This window comes from Talpa occidentalis, unplaced genomic scaffold (genome assembly GCF_014898055.3).
Source record: "Talpa occidentalis isolate TD23 unplaced genomic scaffold, MPIMG_talOcc4v2.1 talOcc4.7, whole genome shotgun sequence".
In the NCBI taxonomy this organism is placed as follows: Eukaryota; Metazoa; Chordata; class Mammalia; order Eulipotyphla; family Talpidae; genus Talpa; species Talpa occidentalis.
In genome coordinates, this window is record NW_023605083.1 from 27,442,273 (window position 1) to 27,462,031 (window position 19,759).

A 19,759-nucleotide genomic window follows, 5' to 3' on the forward strand; every position below is an offset into this window, starting at 1 on the left:
GAAGTATCATACTATGTTTCATAAAATTTGTGTGCATCTGGCCAAGACAACAATATAATACTCTGATTTTCAGAACCAAGTAGAAAACCAAATCCTATCTCATTTACAAAGCAAGACTCCTTGTGAATTTAGTCAAAATGAAGCCCACATAGAAATGGCCATGATGTCAGCCTGTCATCACTTAGGATCAGTTCCAGGAAGTTTTCTCAATCAGCATCAAGATGCACTGTGTTTCTTGACAGAGTTCCAACTGCAGAAGCTCTTTAGTGATACAAATGATAAAGAATGTTACATGCCATCTTGGAGTTTACTAAGTGTGCCCACCTAAAAATTTAGTAACATAAGCTTTCAATAACATAGGTATGATACTATGATCTCTCCTAAAAGGATATTTGATGCTGCTATGTTATGAAGTTTTTAAAAGCTAAAAATTCTAAGAGAAAGGGCCTCCCCTGTGGCGCAGCGGTTGAGCGCTGGGTTGTAAAGCTGCCAGCAGCCTCTTCAGCGCCGGTTCGATCCCCGGCTGCTCCCCGGCCACCAGAGGAGGGTCCCACATGGCGTGCAGAACTCTCCTGCTGCCCGCTGCTCCCCTCAGCAGTGTACTTCGGTCCTTCTGCCTGCTCTGCTCCCCGCTCTGGCTCTGGTGGATTCTCTCACCCTCCCGCGCTTCTGACTGTACCCAGTGCTTGTATAAATAAATAAAAAAAATAAAAACAAATCTTTAAAAAAAAAAATTCTAAGAGAAATAAGAGAACTGTAAGAAACTTAAGAGGACTAAAGCCTAAAAAGTACTGACGGTCTCTATTTTTTTAGTGTGTGGTAGCATCGGTTTATTTTTTACGACCTCTATTTTTAAAAGGAAAGAGGAAGGAGCCTCTTTGAGAAGTGTTGTTTTATATACAGGCAACAGCTCAGCTGAACTATTTCATTTAATTCTTCTGTGCTGTGTTCCCTAGTCACTTGTTTTCTACTAGTCTGATGCATGAGTTGATCCAGTGTAGCTTAGTGGTTTTTGCCCATGACTTTAATGAAAATATAAAAGATGTGCTTTGCATGCGGATGTGCAAGTGACAGAAATCTGGGAATGATAACAAAGACTAGATGAGTGTTATCAAAGCCACTATTTTATGAATTATTGCCCCTTTTAATTTAAACTTAAATTTCTGCGCCAGTCCTGAAGCACTGAATATGGCATATGCATCTTTTTAATAAGGAGCTTTGATGACCTGTTGGGCTTTTGCCTATGACTAAAGTCAGACAGTGGACTCCAGATGAAGTACCCCTTGGGCTACTGTGCGAGATGTGAGAAGGATATCAAGTGGGGGAAGCAAGCCATGAAAACAGTGTTGAACACCATAGTCTATACTGAAGTTCAGAAGAGGAGAAATCTTACAGGTTGGCGTTAACAAGCAGGCTTGTGCTTTCTGTGTCCAGACCCAGATTCGTTGGGTGGCTGCCAGCCACACTCAGCATCACGAGAGCCATGATCTCCACGTGTATTTTAGGGAACCTTCACTGTTCATGGAACAATGTTACAGTCTCTGGATCTCAATTGTTTGTACATGCTTACTTAGCTGGCTGCTTTCTGCTCTTCCAGTTGACCTTTTCCGTAATCCATTATTAGTTCTTGACAAACCCACAAAGAATAGCTAAAATCAGTTGGTGAGGTTACCATCTCAGCTAATGGCTAAAATAGGAATTGTGTTTTAAAACAAACATGTTACCCATTAAGACAGGCATTAAGAGCTGCTTGGCTATGTTTACAGAGTATAATATTTCCATTGTCAGTGCATTTATTGAATGTTTTCCGCAAGAGTAATAAATGCAAAAGCCTACAGGTAGGTAGCAAGGGAGTAGAATAACTGGAGGAAAGTGGTAAACAAGCGAGGGCATGCCTTTTTTTTTAAGGGGGCAATTAGCACTCAGCTCCAGCTAATAGAACTATATCTGAGTGCTCAGCCACGTTTACCAGATTCATTGGTTTTAAAAAAAACATGGATTTGGATTCTGATGCAAAATCTCCCAATGTTTAAAGATTGGCAGCTGATCCAACATTTTTAATACACTCTGTACAAAACACACACACACACACACACACACACACACACACTATAGCCCCTATGTCCGTACAATTTTTTTAAGAGGAAAAAATATAGGACCAGGTGAAAAATTAAATAACAACCCAAATTGGTTTTAAGTGCCAAGACAAGTGGCATTTCTCATAATACTCTAGCAAGTCCTGACGAGCCCAAAGCTCATTACAGTCTTCTGGGGCAAGTCCTTTTCTTAGACTTGTTCATTAACAGAGCATCTCACTGAAATGAAAATTTTATACATGTCTCATTAATGTGTCAGGACAGAACATCCCACTTCTTATCCAACTGTGACTTGATTTACCTACTCATTTATCTCCATGATGGGGAATCTGATGGGCACAGGACAGAATCATGGATGAAAGCAAATTACTGGAGTGACAGGAGAGCCTGGTCAAGGCACAGGTGAGGGGAAGTGGCAGGCAGTTTTGGAAGCGTGGGCTGGTAGGAAGGGACAGTTTACCTTGACTGCTGCTTTGATGAATTGTATTCGATGCTGGAGGCCAGCACGGTCCATTAGAACTTTCTGCAATGATGGAAATGTTCTATAATCTGCATTAATGCTGTAGCTACAAACTATGTGTGCTCCTGAGCATTTAAAATGTGTGGGTCTGAGAAATAAATTTTTAAATTTGGTTTTAGTTATTTAAATAAGCATCTAAGACTAAGCTACTAACATGTTCAGCAGTATGGTTCTCGACAGGGAGGTGCCATGACATTGATCTGGAGATGAGTGACATGATGAAATGACAGTAGGGATCATAATGAAGACTGACCCAAAAGTTTTCAGTCATAGTAACTACCAGAAATTTTCAGCCACTGATGCAACTAGAGATGTTTGAGGAATAGGGTTTTTTCTTCTTATTTTAAACAAGGTGAGAAAATCAAGAGAAGCAAAAAGCAGGATATGATTTCACTAGAAGAATGATTTAAATTCTGGTAAAGTATCGATGCTAGAGATATGAGTTTTCACTATTTTATTTTTTTTTTAAGGATTTGTTTAATTATTTATACAAGCACTGGGTACAGTCAGAAGCGTGGGAGGGTGAGAGAATTCACCAGAGCCAGAGCGGGGAGCAGAGCAGGCAGAAGGACCGAAGTGCACTGCTGAGGGGAGCAGCAGGCAGCAGGAGAGGTCTGCGCACCATGCGGGACCCTCCTCCGGTGGCTGGGGAGCAGCCGGGGATCGAACCCATGCTGCAGAGGCTGCGGGCAGCTTCGCAACCCAGCACTCAACCACTGCACCACTGGGGAGGCCCATTATTTTTTAAAATATTAATTTTATTTATGCATACAGGAGCAGGGGTGTAGGCCAGAGGTGTGGGGGAGTGAGAGGATTCACCAGAGTCAGAGTGGGGAACAAAATAGGCAGATCCACTGAAATACACTGCTGAGGGGAGCAGTGGGTGAAACAGGAGAGGTGTGCTATGCCATGTAGGTCACCTCCCTGGCTGGGGATCCAACTTATGCTGCAGTGGCTATGATAGCTTCATAGTGCTGGTACTAACCCCTTGCGCCAGCAGGGAGGCCCAGTTTTTGGTATTTTATATGTAAAGAAATTATTCAATCACCCCCATCCTTCCAAAACAAACAAATGTCACTGTGGTTCATGCATTTATTCCAGGTCATCTTGCAGTTTTTTGTAGGGAGATGCTCGAAATCTCCAGTCTTCTGATGTCCCAATTTTTTGATTGTCCATCAAAATTGATTGGTGTTTTCCAACCACCTGGGTAAGAGAGTGGCACAGGAAATTTCTACTGCTACCATTTGCTTTTCTTCTTCCTTCACCTCTCAGTTCAAAGGTCATCATTCCAGACCTCTCTTAATCTCCCTCCACCATGTTCCTGCTTCATTTCCATACTGGGAGATTCTGGTTTTCCTGACAACTTCAGGCTCCATGGCTGTGGCAGTCATCTGTCTTTGTCACCAATACCCCACCTGCAGGTGCCCTGAACGTCTTTAACAGATTTTCACTGATAGGCACTCTTGATGACATCCCTCAGAATATTCTAGAGGGAAACTAACCAAATTGGAGCACTGACAGGGCCCTTGACCCAAGTTCTCCAGTTCTTTTTTTCTGCTTCTTTCACTTTTGTTTTAATTTAAGTCCTCCCTCATCCATTATTTATTTTCAGTGTCTCAGCCAGTTTTCCCATCAGAGGAGACAGACATTTACAAGGTGGGAGGGAATAATGCCAGCCCCTTACCACATTACAAGGAAAGATTTTTTTATGACTTTTTAAACATCAGTGAAATGATGAATCGGAGATATTTTGATATAAGAGGAAACTTTTGTTTATATACAAGCTCTTTTATTAAATATCAGGAAGGTATGCAGGCAACTGGTAACATTGGCTGCCTCTGGGGAGAACCAGCATGATGGTTAAGTTGGGGGGAGCTTGTCTGTATGTCTCTGAATTTTTAATTTTGAACCACATCAGAATACATCCCATTCAAAAATTAGCATTTTAGCAAGGGGTGGGGTGGGCTGTGGGACCAGTATGTGTTCCATGCCCCGACCACTCTTCCTTTCCTTCAAAATCTGGAAAGCCACCCCTTTCATAAAACAAGACACCTGCTCTCTGCCCTGGTAGGCATACGCCCTGCAGCTTAACAGTCATCTCTGCCTTTACAACACTACAGCAGTTGTCATGAATAACAACTACATTGGTCTCTAGGAAGAGTGATCCTTTGGCATTCCAAGCTCTGTTCCTAATTCCCCTATTCATCCTAACCCAGTGGTTCACTACCAGTGACACCTTTGCCCCCGCCCACACAGAGAACATTTAGAGATCTCTGGAGGTGTTGTTACAGAGGAGGGATCAGTGCTATCTTTTGACATCTAACAGGTAGAGGCCAGTGCTCTTGCAGCCTAAAGTAAACTGGACAGAACCCATAACAAAGAAAGCTGGAAATGTTGCTAACCCTGGAGGCCAGGAAACCTTGCCCCAACCTAACTACTCTTTCAGGTGGAGGGTCCATGCGACCCTAGCTCTTTGAGATGCTAGTTAGATAACCTTAGGCATTCTCCCTAATTGATCTGAATCTAAATTTTTTTTGATAAAATATAATTATTACTACCCAAACTGGCTCATAGTACTATGAGGATCAAACTAACAGATGCAAACACATCCTCAGAAAACAAGAAAAGCAATGAGTGAAGTCACTGTTTTTATTAGCAAAAGCAGGATCCCTCAGCCTCTGATTTCTAATCAGATTAGTTGTTTTGTTAGCACTGAGCAAGGCAGCCAGTGTGACTGCCTCCTCTAGGGCTGCATTCATGGGAGAATGTAGCTTCCCGATTCTGGCTCCAGTCTGGCCTGGGCACACGACAGTAGACAGTGGGTGCTAAGGCAGTGCCCCATGTCCTTCCAAAGAGCAGTGGCTTCAGAAATGAGAGAGAAGTGTACTTCTCTTAGTGAACTGCCATTCTTATGGGGTTTGTTGTTTGTTTGTTTGTTTGTTTCATTAAGTAGCAAGGAGGTAAGCTGTACTATTCAGAGAGAGGGAATTTTAAAATTATCCCACTAGACTGAGAAGCACATATCCTCACAGCCAACCACCCACCCCTGTACAGTTCTTCCCTCCACACCCCTCAACCTCCAGATTGTATCATCTGTGCTTCTGTCTTCCTCCTCTCCAATGTCTTAAAACAATTATTTCAAATCTGCCTTTATGACTTTTAAGCAAGACATTGCATGTTATTTAGCAAAACAGTCAGCAGCTTCAAAAGAAAACCATTGACAAAGCCAACCATCTTGTCAGGGTATTTCCTGGGACTTCTATATGTTAAACCACCCAATTGTGCTACACGTCTGCTGCCAAACTATGGAAGCTCCATCTCTTGGTCTCTGATTCCAATAAACATCACACTGTTGTCCCCAAAATACTGTAGGAGATAATATTCTACTCCCGAACTTTCTGCACCACTTCCTTCAGAGGCAGCAGCCACTCCCACCTTGTTGAGTCAGAGTAAATGGCAGAGTTGGTTTCAGTGTGTCTGAAGCCGCCAGAGCCATCTGAGCTGCAGATCCTGCTCTGGGGGCACAATGTTGCCTTTGTTTTCCAATTAAAAGGCCTAATACTGGATGGTCTCACTCATAGCAGGAATTTAGAAAACCTAAATAAGAGACCAGGAAAAAAGACTAATCAATACAAAGTGAAAATCAAAATCAACAAGCAACTGTAAACCAGAGACACACTACAGGGTGGGGGGAGGCGGGGAGAAGAAGGATTAGGGTCAAAATAAGGGGGGGTGCAATTGGATGGGGAATATAACTAAAATGAAAATGCATACATTGTGCGAACATGAAAAATGATGTAAGAATTATATAAAATATTAAAAAATAATAAAAGGCCTAATAGATACAGGCCATCTGCACCTCCTTGTACAGCTTGGCCAAAGGCTTCCCATCTGAGCAGCAGACCATTTGTCCCAAGCCTTGTCCTTTGGATTATCCATTTCTATCACACCTCCCTGCTTCCCTTGTTTGGATACTTAACAGATTTTTAAAGGAGACTGGTATGAAATTGTACATGAACGTGGAGATTTTTCACTCTAGAATTTCTAGATTCTGAAAATGAAGACCAGAAATCATTAAGGGAGGTTCTAGTCTTATGTAATCAACACTAATAAGATATATGCCATGTGCTTTTTCAGAATTTTTGCTGCATTTTGAAGTTAGAGTCATTCATTGGCTACTGGGAGAATCTTATTTACTTAATTCGATTGAGTTTAATTAGAAATGTATTCAGCAAATTAAAGTATAATTTTTGCCATTTCAAAGTAATTTTTAAAATTATATTCTAAAAAGTGCTTACATTTATTAAGTGCTTTGTGTATGCCAACCACCACTCTTAGCTCTTTGGAATTAATTTAATGTCCTAACAACCATATATACAAGGTAGTACTATTACTCCCACTTTATAGATGAGAAAACTGAGCTTCAGTGAGATTAAGTAACCTGATCCAACACACACAAGAAAGTGGCAGATTTTGACCTTGATGGATCTTTCTGGGGTCTCTCAGATCCCAGTGACTCTACTACCCTGAACACTGAGGTGTCCCTGACATTAAAATGGAAAATTATCAATTATCCACTGGAACAGTGGTGACCAGTGGCAAGATAAACCAGCAGTCTTTGGGAAGGGGAAAAGAGGAATTGTATGATAATAAACTTTGTTTTCCTTGAGTCAGGATTCAAAAGCCAGTTTTCCTTGTCCAAAGTATGTTTCACCTCTAAATACAGAATCTGAACTGTAGCTTTAAGGATACTTTTTTCTAGAATTATACTTTGAAATGAAAAACAAATCCCTTGGGCACTGTGCAGAAAACTGGAAATAAAATGGTGAATAAAGTGATAATTTCAAACTCATTCTTGAGTGCAGAACTAAAACTTGGCCACATGAAATGAGGTCTACTTGGAAGGGGTAACATTTTGAACTTTCATGTTAGGAGAAGAGCATGTGTTAAAACCTGTCACAGAAGGAGTTGTAATCTTCAATAACCTGCTCATCGAAACTATGATCTGATAAAGTAAGCATTTGGAAGGAGGACAGTGACTGTTCCCCCAGAGGCTGCACCTTTGTTTTCTGGTGAGCTCAGTTCACTGTCCAGAGATCCTGCATCCAATGTTTTATTACAGAATGTAAGGAAGACGAGGCACCTGCACCCTCTACATGGAGGCTGTTGTACTTGATGCATTAAGCACATCATTCAGGAGAGAAGAGGACGTGAGGTTGCTAAGGGGACAGTAAAATTAAGATTCTCAGTCCTTCTGTCGCCTCCTGATTCCTTTTTACATCCAGACACAATTGGGTTCAATTACAACAAAATTCTTGGACTGCTGATAGGGTCCGGTTGTACTTTTTCCCAGTGGAGAGAAGATGTGCTCTTGCTTTCATGTCCACTCTTTCTGCTCACCCAAGACGTGCTGCTTCCACTTTGCATTATGTCTACTTTGCATAAGGAATCAGGGAGCATTTGGTTATTGAGCACAGAGCTGAAATACAGGCTGTCTTGGAAACATTCTAATTCTCCTGAGCTAATTTTTCATATTGCAGTTTTGTCATTTTTTAAGGATGTAGCTAGTGCCCAGGACGTAAGACATGCATTTGATTGGATGTCCATGCATTTACTCAAATGTTTACATAACTCGGCATTGTGCGAGGCCTTGTGGGTAGAAAAGAGCCCCACACAGATGGAATCCATGCCCAAATAATGCTTTCATTGTTGTGGTAAAGACAGACCAGAAAAAGTAATCTTAATAAAATAACTATTAACTTTAAAAGTGCTATAAAGAAAATAAACAAGGGCCAGGGGTACTACCTTTTAGTCAGGTATTCAGAGAGGTCTCTGTAAAGAGTTGACATGGGAGCTGGAATGGCAGGTGTGAGGAGAAGCCAGCCGACAGGAGAGTGGAAGCAAGAGCATTCTTGGCATTCCTGACTTTCTGTTATCTACAGAGAAACTCACACCCAGCAACTTGGCGCACGTGTCCTTTGCAGCCTCTCTCCAATGGACATGCCTTGACCCACTTCTTGTCATTATCTTCAGCATACCCCTAAGTGCGGCCACATGGACTATCCATCCCTCTTCCTTTCTGCACAAGCTGATCACTCTATAATGCCTTGGGTCCAGAAACAACTCTATTGTCCTTCTCCATGCTCCCAGGCAGCAATTGTTAATCACTCCTTCCCAAGCCTCCCTCAGCACCCTGTACTTACCTCTAATGTCTGATGGGTGACTTTGTTTTGTAATAATTGTTTGCAGTTATGTTCCTGTCAACTGCACCAGGAGCAGCTAATCTTGACATCCACAGGGTCCCACACAGTGCCTGGCACAGAGCTTTCAAGAGATATATCACTTTTTTCTTCTTACTTCTAAATATGTTATCAACATTCCAGAAAGATACATTCTTGAGCCTACAGTTTGAGATCTACAATTAGAGGTGAGCTATGTTGTGGGGTGGAAGGAAGGTGCTGGGGGATCGAATGTATTCATTGCAGGAATTACACTTTGAAAGAGCTCAGTTCAGTTCTTTGGACTTTTTCCATTTCAAAGATGAGAATGATTTTCCGCATCATGGCATTGGGCATTTGAAAGTTGACTATTAGTGATGTGGCACCCTTAAATCCCCTCTCTGGAGTCTGCAGATTGCCCATGATCAGCCACTTAGGGAAGGGAAGGGCTTTAGCAATGAATTTAAAAAGCAGTCTTTTTCCCAACTCGTCACTCAAGAGTTCTGCTTCTGCCAGATGTTGACCCAATTAAGGACTGCCCCTGGATGCCAGTAATTGTCAGGGGAGATCAGGAGTTGGGGTTGGTAGACAGCCCATTTCTCGAGTACAGCAGCATAGTAAACACCCTTTTCTTTGTAAGATGAAAGAAGCATGATCAATGATTTTTCAGGTTTGCTCGATTTCAAAAGGAGTGAGCAGGAATAATAACCTAGCAGTTTCTGAAGCAGCAGCATCCCTCACAACATTGTGGCAGGGTGTAGACTTAAAAGCTGCAGTCAGGACCCACAGGCCGTGGCAATAAGCGTACTGGTCTTGGTGCTCTTCCACCTTCCTGCCCAGCAGTGCACTCAACAGGGGTGTCCAGGACAGCCAGGTTGAATTTGCCATTTATAAGCCCAACCTACTGTGAGACACTTAGTCTGAGCACCATACCACAGTCAGATTTGAGTATTAACCTTAATCATGCATGAGAAGGTAATTGGAGATACAAATATTAAATTGCTGCTCAGATGCTGCATCTCCACTCTCCACCAGTGGAACTTAAACCACATCACAGCAAATTCGTGGGAATTGAGGATTTAGTGAAGGGACAGAAACGACTTCCGTTGTCTCCATAATGAGACTCTGCTCAAACATGGCATTTTAATGACTTGAGACCCTGTTCTTTCTTGATGGCGGTCCCTACACTGGGATTCTGTAACTAAAGGAATTCTAACTTCTGCCCCCTGAACACATCATTAAAAAACCAAAATGTCCAGAAAAGAAAAAATGTTTGCTTTCTAGCCTATCAGATAGATATTAAAAGTTTTCTCCTATAGTTTTGCTATCTCTCAAAGTTTGATTTAGTTTGAGGAAACCAAACGAGGTTTCAAGAGGCCGTTCTCCTTGTCTGTCTCTACCTTTGTACATTCCAGCTGCTCCTTCCTGGCCAGTGGAACTCCTCTGGGGTGAATGAAATGTCATTTTCTCTGAGGGCACAGAGTGCATTAGAATGGGATGCAAGCATGTCACTAGAGACAGCACGATCAGGGAGAGGGGTGATCTGGAATGACACCCAAGTGTTATGGGCATTTTAAAGAAAATCATGAAAAAACTAAACAACACAGTCCTCTCCCAAGATTATTTGCTTATTTTTAAGTTAGTTTTTCTAAACTTGGAGATAAATTTATTCACCATTCCCCCCTTCTGTGTTCTGTGGAGTGTTGATTTTGTATGTAACTGGGGTGTTATAAATTACATTGTAAATACAAGAGACTTTGAGGCAGTGAAATTGTACATTTGTGAAGAAAATCTCAGATTCTGCTGGGTAAAAGAAAATCCCATTTTCAAAGAAGTATTCAATGTAATAAAAGCCCTAAGTTCTCCCTTTTCTCCCCCCAGAATTTGGGGTTGGCCAATTTAGACTGCCTTGATATTTATTTCCACACTTGTATTCATTCATTTATTCATTTTTTTTTAAAGATTTATTTATTTATTTGTTTATACAAACACTGGATACAGTCAGAAGCGCGGAGGGTGAGAGAATTCACCAGAGCCAGAGCGGGGAGCAGAGCAGGCAGAAGGACCGAAGTACACTGCTGAGGGAGCAGCGGGCGCAGGAGAGGTCTGCGCGCCATGTGGGACCCTCCTCCGGTGGCCGGGGAGCAGCCGGGGATCGAACCGGGGCTGCAGAGGCTGCGGGCAGCTTCCCAACCCAGCGCTCAACCGCTGCGCCACCGGGGAGACCCATTTATTCATTTTTAAGCAAGTTTTTTAAAGCTTATTAGATACTTTCATTGAGGTATACATTCCTAATTTTAAATTTGTGGGGGTTTTGGATGATGAAGGTCCCTCAGCTGTTTTGGGTGGCCTTACAGATGTTTGGAAGAAACTACACAGTGTGATAAAGGCTTTGATTGATCTAGCCCAGGAATAGGAATCTTGCCAGAAACCAGGTATATGCATAGAGCAAGGATAGATGTGCTTTTGCCAGTGGAGGTCCCTTGGCCCTCAGAATCCCTAAGGGGACATTTTGTGACTGGTACATAGGTAGATTCTGGCCAAATCAGGGGTACCAGGCCACAGTCCTTTACTCTCAGGCTTCCATTCTCATGAAGGAAGACTTGAGCAGTCTGCTCTTGGAGGGAAAACATTACAGCCATCTGTCTCCTTCCTGCTTGCTGGCCCACCCTCACCCTCTGCTGGGTTGCCTGGACCAGAGAGCTTTTGGCGCATGGTGGCCCGCCAGCCTCTCTGTTCTCAGCCATCCAAGAGCCCAGAATGCCAGTTTCCCCAAGTGATCTCATTCAGTAGCTCGTTCTGGACACCTGCTTATGCTAGGCACCAGGATTTCTGCAGTGAATGCGAGGAACTTGGCCCATGACCTCATGGAACCACATTAAAGGGTTAGAACTATTGCTGACTTACCTTCTTACCTTTCAAAAAGCTTATTCCATTTTAGACTCTCCATTTGGTGGTGGGGTGTGTGGGGGGAAGGGGACTAACACTGAGGACTGTTCGTTTTAAAAATCTTTGCCAGCTGATTAGTGATAGTGCCTTCGTTTTCATTTTAATTTGTGTTCATTTTTATTACTAGTAAGTGTAAACCATTTTTCAGATTTTTTTTGTTTTATCTGTGTTATTTCAAGAATTATCTATTCTATTTGTGAGGGCTACTTGGCTCATAAGGGCTTGCATTTTTTTTTTTTTTGCAGTTATTTTCCGGTTTTAAATTAGTCTTTTAATTTCTTTAGTGTTTTTTTATTCAAACTTTTATAGAACAAATTTGTTAATGTTTCCTTAAGGATTTTGTCTTTACTCTCATGTTTTAATTTTGAGCTAATAATGCCTTGTTTTCATTATAATATTCATCATGCCAGACTTCCCATGGCACTTAACTTTCAAAAATACCATGTTTTTTCACTTACTCCTCAAATTGAACTTCAAAACCATTATCTTTAAAATAATTAATACTGTGATTTTTGTTGAAATTCTGTTAAATTTATTAATGAGTTTAGGGAGAACTAGCATCTTTTACTACTGAGCCTTCTAAGAATGCAATATCTATATATGTATTGTCTTTTGTATTCCTCAGTAAATTTTTGTTTTTCTCAGGGACTTTATACCTGGTTTTAGTTAAATACACTTCTGAGGAACTTCTGTGGGTTTCTGTTGCTGTTATTGTTGTTATTGTTGTTTGGGGATCTTTTGTTTTTTCCTATTGTAAAATAAGAAAAATTAGCAGGCCTTTAAAAATTGGATATTTTCCCCCATTACATTTTCTAGCTGGGAATGTATATGACCTGATTTGAGTGAGTTTATTTTGTAAACTTACAACTTCATTTTTTTTTTAACTATGCACTAGGTACATGATTGATTCTTATATACTTATAATTTACTATTTGTAAATTATAATATTTCTCCTTTAACCCAATGTTTTTATTTGGTTTTCGTGTCTTATTAGTTTACCTTCCAAAACAGTGTCAAAGAATCTTTGCAATAAAAGAACAACCTTGTGTGGCTCGTGATTTTTAAGGACGAGTGTATTGTTTCACAGGGTATATCCTTTGGCACTGCAAGTCATTAACAGGTTCTTTTGGGTGTTTGCAATAGTAGAATGTTGTCTCTTAGCTCAAGAATTGTTTTCCATACTAAGAATTTCTTTCTGACTCTAGTTTTACTAAGAGTTTTTTTACATCTTAATTGGCTATTGACATTTTATATAATTGATTTAAGCAGACCATGAAATGGCAGTCATTGAAAGCACAGTTAGGTTTTTGAGTTACTCCAAGTACTTGAAACTAATGAAACCATGCTTCTCATCAAATATTATTTGATTTAGATTTGGTATCAGTCCAGATGGTCTGGATAATTGTGTTATTTCCTTATACTTTAGAGCAATTTTTGGAATTTCTTCCTAAAGGCCTGCTAATTTATTCCTCTTTACCAGAGTTATCTATATTGGAACTATCCTAGCACAAATGCTTTTCAACAACCTACTCTGGAGCAGGCAAATTGTTGAAATCATCTTTTCTGAGAAATTTGAGGCAAGGGGAGGAAAAGGCATGGATGTTTCTTCCCCTGAAATTCTTTGTTTCTTCAACGCCATTTTACCTTTTAATGTAGTTTCATAAGGTATTTGTACTTTTGTTTTATTCATTTGTAGAATTTGAGGTATAAATGACAAAAAAAATGAATGTTTTATGGGAATAAGTGGAAATTTCTCCCCTTTTTCATGGTCCAGAGAAAGTGAACATATCAGAAAATTAGCAAAAGTCCATCATGAGAGTTTAAGTCTTTTAGGAAAATAAAAACTTAAGTCTGTATAAAACCTGCACTGTGTGTCCCCACCACATTTGCTCTTCAGGCCTAGGGAGTTTGAATATAACCAGAGTCTGAGATAGAGAAGTCATCTTGCAGAGGGAGGAGGAGAAAGACCAGATGTTATGTTCCTATTGGGCCTGACCTTGTCTCTTAAGTCCAAAGAGATCCTATAGCGACCATCTCTCCTTCTAGAAGGCCAATCAGGCATACCTCCATGTCAAACCCATCACCAATCCATTCATTCATTCATTCATTCATTCATTCATTCAACAAGTGGTCATCTAAGGCCCATTTTGTGCTGCACACTTTGACCACAGAAGTACAAACTGAGTTCCTTAATTTTAGCCCAATGCAAATTAGCAGTAAAAAGTAACTTGGAACTAATTATTTTTAAATATTCACTTTGAAGAAAGAGAAACAGCCCAATCCCCTCAGTTTGACTTCAGTGTTTTAAACTTTGGCCTTAATGACAAACAAATAATTTATCACAAATTGTTCCAGACAGTTCTTGGTAGAGCATCTTGTTTATAAATAAATCCATCCTTTGGGAGGCTCATGGGGTGGAGAGTGAAAAGGTTTGAGTGTCTCTTGTAGGCAGGACCTATAAGTTTGTTTAAAAATCAATATATAAATATTTCCTATTGCTGCTTTAACAAATGATCATAATTTTAGTGGCTTGAAACAACACAAATTTATTATCTCATGATTCTGGAAGATAGACATGTAGCACTTGTCTTAACAAACTCAAACCAAGGTGTTGACAGGGCCACATTCCTTTCTGGATACTCTAGATAGAATCTCTTTTCTTGCCTCTTCCAGCTTCAGAGGTCACTTAAGTTGTCTCCTTTTGCCATCTTCAAAGCCAGCAATGACGAGCTGTCTTTCTTACCTTGTATATCACTCACCTTCTTAGTCTTTCTTTCTTTTGCCTCTTCTGTTACTTCTAAGTACCCATGCTATTACATTGGGTCCATCCGGATACTCCAAGACATTCTCCCCATGCTAAATTCAGCTGATTTGCAACCCTTATACTATAACATTTTGCCTAGGTAATACACTCTTAGGTTTCACAGGTACTAGAGATTATGATGTTTTGGGACCATTGTTCTGTCCACCACTATATAACTTAATACAGTCCTCCTCTGTGCACCTAGAGCCCTTTTTCACCCTGTTGCCATGTGCTCTTGGTCATTCTGAGGCTCTCAATGAACATCAATCAAGGTCCTGATATAGGTAGTCTTTCTCCTATTTCCTTCTCTCTCACCCTGCCCTCTTTTAACCCACTCCCTTAAATAAATAAATATACATAATAAATATATCTTAAGAACCTAAATCTCCCTTTAGTACATTGCTTAGGAGCTAATTTTATAAGGTGTAAGCATGCAACTTGGCTTCTGGTGCCATTCCATTGAACTGAAAAGCAAATATGGCTCAGATCACTACTGTAACATGAAGCAGTCAATATTTGAACGCAATTTTGAAAATCGAATTTTGAGCTCACTGGTGGAGATAGTCTGGAAGGTCTTTCATTTCCTGTATTATTATGCATCTCCTACCATTGGCCATGTTATTTCTTTGGTGTTTACAGAAGGAGGTCATGTTTGTGAACCATGTCTAGGAGAAAGCAAAGATATATAGAAAATCTCTGCTTGGAGTATAGAGTCAAATGATCCCTAGGTTGGAATCAAGGGCTATAAATAAGGTGGTGATTTCACATGTACTGTGGGACTGGTATTTTCCATCTTTCAGCACACAGTTTGGATAAACTTTGGAAAGATCTTTTTTGATAGTTCTTTGAAAATGGAACAGTGGCTACCCACAGAGATTTAATCTTGGGCAAAAAATAGGAATAAGGTCATCAATTCTGATGACAGGATTAGTCCTTTTTCTTGAAAGCAATTGGATATCCTGGGTTTTCCATTGGCTTGAGAATAGTCACCATCACTTGAGGTGGAAATAGCAGAAATGATTAATTTAGAAAGGAGCAGGATTGTGGGGTGGGTGGAAGTGACATTTGTCTGCATTATATTCTTAGAAACTTGGGCTGTTAGTGTTGGAAATGCCTGTGATAAAACTGTTCATTAGCATAGGAGGAAATAGAAGCCCAATACTTATGTCCCTGGCCAAGAATGTGCTGAGTGCAAGAAGCTGAGCTGGGCTCAAATTCCCAGTCTCTGAACGCAGCCTTTCCCAGCACACTGCGCTCATCTCAGCACCCGTGACAGCTGCACTGGGGTGACCAGACAGAGCCATCTGCCTCACAGATGCCCTTCATGTCCATTTCCACTTGTTCATTTCTCCTGCACAGATGGCTCCAGCACCCTGTGTTTGGTTTACCCTGGAGAATAGAGTGTCATCTGCTGTGGGACACAGTAGCCTTGTGTTTGTGTGTAAGTGTGACTCTATACGGAGAAGCCAGGCAGGGGGAGCAGGCTTATTTATACACACACCACACCAGCTGCATTTTTAAGGACTTGAATCAGGACAAAGGTGAACAGAGGTACACTTTCCTTTCCCATTTCTCTATTATTACTTATTGTTGTTGTTTTTTTAAATCACTTCAGTGTTTGTGGTTTGCTCTTGGTTTGATGAACTCAACTGTGAGTTAAAACAACCATGTAATTTTAAGACATTGATCTTGACAAACCTAAAATGCAAGGCCTTCTATTGGCATGGACCACAAATCTGTCACAAGAAAACCAGCAGTGAGGCACACCTGCACATAAAAGGGTGGTTTATCTTGGTATGTATGGTGAGATTTTCGCACTTAGTTGACATTGTGGTTTTCAAGCAGGGATGATTTCGCCCCCCTCCCCATATTTTTGGCAATATATGGGACATTTTTGGGTTGTCACATCTAGAGGAAGTGGTACTACTTGCAGCTGTGAGTGGAGACCATGGATGCTGCTGAACATCATACAATGAGCTGCAGACCCCCCAACAAAGATGTCAGTGGTGCCCAGGTTGAGAAACTCTGACCTCTGTGAATATGTGACTTATTTTGATACCTGACTTTAGGAAGCTACATAGAGCATTGAGAAACTTAGAAATGATTTGGCTTGTAGAATAGACATACCTGGTATAGTAAATTTTCTGTAGTTCAGTAAGAGAATATGTTTGCCCCAGAGGAGCAGAGCAAATCACTCTGAATTGAAGAGAGGGCAGTCCCTGTTTAGCCCTTGTGCACCGTCTCAGGCTGCTGCCCTCAGCAACCACAGTAAAACATAAGCCTCCCTCCACTCTTTACGTCTGTAGATTCTGTGGTAGAACGTTTAGGTGTGTCGTTTCTGTTTGAGGATCATGATATAGTTCAGATAACCAAACATGGAATGAGAATATGTGGTAAAGAACTAAGGAGTGCCTTATCCATTCCTTACAAGCACAACCTTGTGGCAGATGATGGAGTCTCAACATAGTCAAGTCTCAGCAACGACCTCTGGGACACTGTCACTAGGAGGAGAGGCCTGTGGGAGGAAATGGTTAGGAGACTACTACAGCTCTCCCTGCTTGTGCTGTGTGTTCTACTCGGGACCTGAATGTAGTAAGAGTGGTTTGTATTTCCTTGTTCCCATTTGAATCTTTGAAAGAAAATTTCCATATTGTTTGAACTCTCTGCCCCTACCAGGAAGTTACATTTCAGACTAATTAAGTCATGGGATAGAGACACAGGTATTTCCAATCATGTTCATTTTGTAGGACTGATGGCAAGTGGCTCCCCCCCCCCATAAAAATAACACCCCTTGACCACCCAAACCCATATACACGAGCAGCTGTGGTGCTTGGCATCAGGACCACCTGCGCTTTTGTCTCACAGCCCTGGGTGGTGGTGGTGGAGGGAAGAGGCAGGGACTGTTCAGGCTCACCTTACCTCACAGTGAGATTTCAGTTTCCAGTGAGACATGCTGCTTCTCTTCAGAAAAGCTGTTCTCTTCCGCAAGCGATCTGTGGAAATATCCCCTGAGCCACACTGTCCCAGGTATGTCATTTCATAAGCCAAGCTGTTTCTAACCACCACCCCTCCCCCATGTGGCTGCCTACAGCCAGTCATTAGGTACTGGTGCTGGAAGGGGGCAGGATTGTTTTGCAACTATCCTAGACTGGGTAGGTTCACAGTTGGTTCAGGTAGCTTAAAAGGGAACCTTGGAGCCCTTGCCATCAACCCCACAGGTTTTTTAATAGTATGCAGGGGAAATAAGCCAGCAGGAGACAGCAATTTGGGCCCCCTGCGAATCTCCATATGCACTTTCCTCTAGGCTTCCTCTCACAGCCCTGGCGTCCTCTCATAGCTGTTCTCCTCTGCAGCCATTTCTGCCATAGCCTGTTTTCTGTGTAATGCTGCCCTTATAGCCTCCGCCTCCAGTCTCAGGTGTGCCCACTCATGCATGTCCACACCACACTCCAGGTGTCCACAATCAGGCATGAGTGCTCTAAGCCCACACTCCCAAGGGCCTCCTGCATTAGCACAATCAAGGCCTCAGGTGATAGCCACAGAGGATAGCAACGTAAAAGCCTGATCATTTCACTTATCCTACAACTGTGCACAGGTACAGGCTGTGTCACGATGGACCTGGGTGAGATGAAGCTGGAGATGGGAGTCAGAACACAGGTAGAAGCTACCAGAGATCAAGACAAGGACAGGGACCAGCCAGGCCTCTTGTGTCACAGACTCCAGAAACAAGTTAATAAATATAACACAGAAACATCCAGAGATGTTTGCTTGCTTCTGTGTATCCTGAAAGTTGACTGCTGCAGTAATTAAAGAGGGAGAATCCCACATTCAGGGGGATATATCCATAGCGTTATAGATTCTTAGGGCTGAGAGTTTCTTTATCCATCCAGATCATCAACTCAGCCCTTCAGCCAGCATTGGCCTGAGCACTAAGACACTGTTTGGATGGAGATAGGTTAGTGTGGTTGGAGAAAATGGGGTTAGAGGTACAGGTTACAGAGACCCACCACAATTCCCTCTATTAGCAGCAAAGCAGGGAGGAAACACCCCTCTGTTGAGCGAAGGACCTAAGGCCAGTTGCTTGCACTTGTGCTGTAGCAGTAGGGCATCCTCTGATGGGCCATCAGAGACCCATGTGGGGCAGGGCCATTGGAAAGCTGGGTTGCTGGGATCAAATGAGAGGTTGTAGGAAACCTCTGAGAATAGCCACATCACCTGACAGTGCAGAAAGCTGCCAGAGCCTGGGGTCGAGCTTGAGCAAGAATAACTATGAACTAGGCATTTGACTGTCTGTAGCACTGACACCACCTTTTATCACTGTAGGCAACATCAACAGCAGTTTAATAAAGTTCTTTAAGTTCAAGAGAAAGAGCTAGATAGGAATAAATCACACACATACCCCAGCCTCTACCCAGCTGGCACTTCTGGAAATTGCACATTGGTGAAGCAAGTTGCTTCCTCCTGCTGCCTATGAGTAATAACCACCCTGTTCTCCTTTCTAGGTATCAGTTTTACTTTAAGGGTCGTAATCCCAAGTAGGCAAAATCTAGCTATTTTCTATTGTGTTTTGTGATAAAGCAACAATAACTAAAATAAAGCAGAGAGGAAATGTTAAGTGATTTATGGTTAGTGATTTATGGTTGGTGATTATGTACGCTGAAATGAAATTAGAAAGTAGGTTTGCAGAATTTTAGATGTGGAAAAACTTTTGCAAACCATTTAGTCAAATGTCTTTGCTATAAGGAAACTGAGACCCAGTGATATCATGTAACTGCCTCATAGCTCTCTGGTGATAGGAGGGACACAAACTTACATTTTTTCTGCCTGTTGCTGATCCTGAATGTCTTTACTTTCAAATTAATATAGTGGACCTTGTGAAATGAGACTAATACTTATAGTCTGTGAATGCTTTTTCTTTTCTTTTTTTTTTCCCTACCTTTGATTAAAAAGCTGGTTGGTGGCAGAGCTAGGAGTTTCTAATCAAAAGTCTTTTTGTTTGTGTCTGGTCTCCTCAACAATTCCACACCCACTGCTTCCAGCTCTAGTAGTGAGAGGAGGGAAAAAGCCGGGGACATAAGATGGAAGTGCAGTGCCATAGAACAGAAACTGGTATAAGCGTCTCCAGCTATTCAGAGCTATGGAGACTGCAGGCACATTGTAGGCAGGTGGGGCC

General features: G+C 41.6%; 1 protein-coding gene and 1 long non-coding RNA gene across 6 annotated transcripts in view; both read left to right on the forward strand.

Annotated features, from left to right (window-relative positions):
- Positions 1 to 19,759, forward strand: part of PIP5K1B (phosphatidylinositol-4-phosphate 5-kinase type 1 beta) — a 285,967-nt gene that overhangs the window by 121,041 nt on the left and 145,167 nt on the right. The window lies entirely within an intron of this gene.
- On the forward strand, positions 8,687 to 18,312 carry LOC129144846 (uncharacterized). Of its 2 annotated transcripts, none has more exons than XR_008549564.1 (4): positions 8,687 to 9,043; positions 17,018 to 17,178; positions 17,524 to 17,613; positions 18,182 to 18,312. It is a non-coding gene; the product is annotated as an uncharacterized LOC129144846 (long non-coding RNA). The 2 variants fall into 2 exon arrangements; XR_008549565.1 differs by lacking the exon at positions 8,687 to 9,043 and adding an exon at positions 14,801 to 14,870.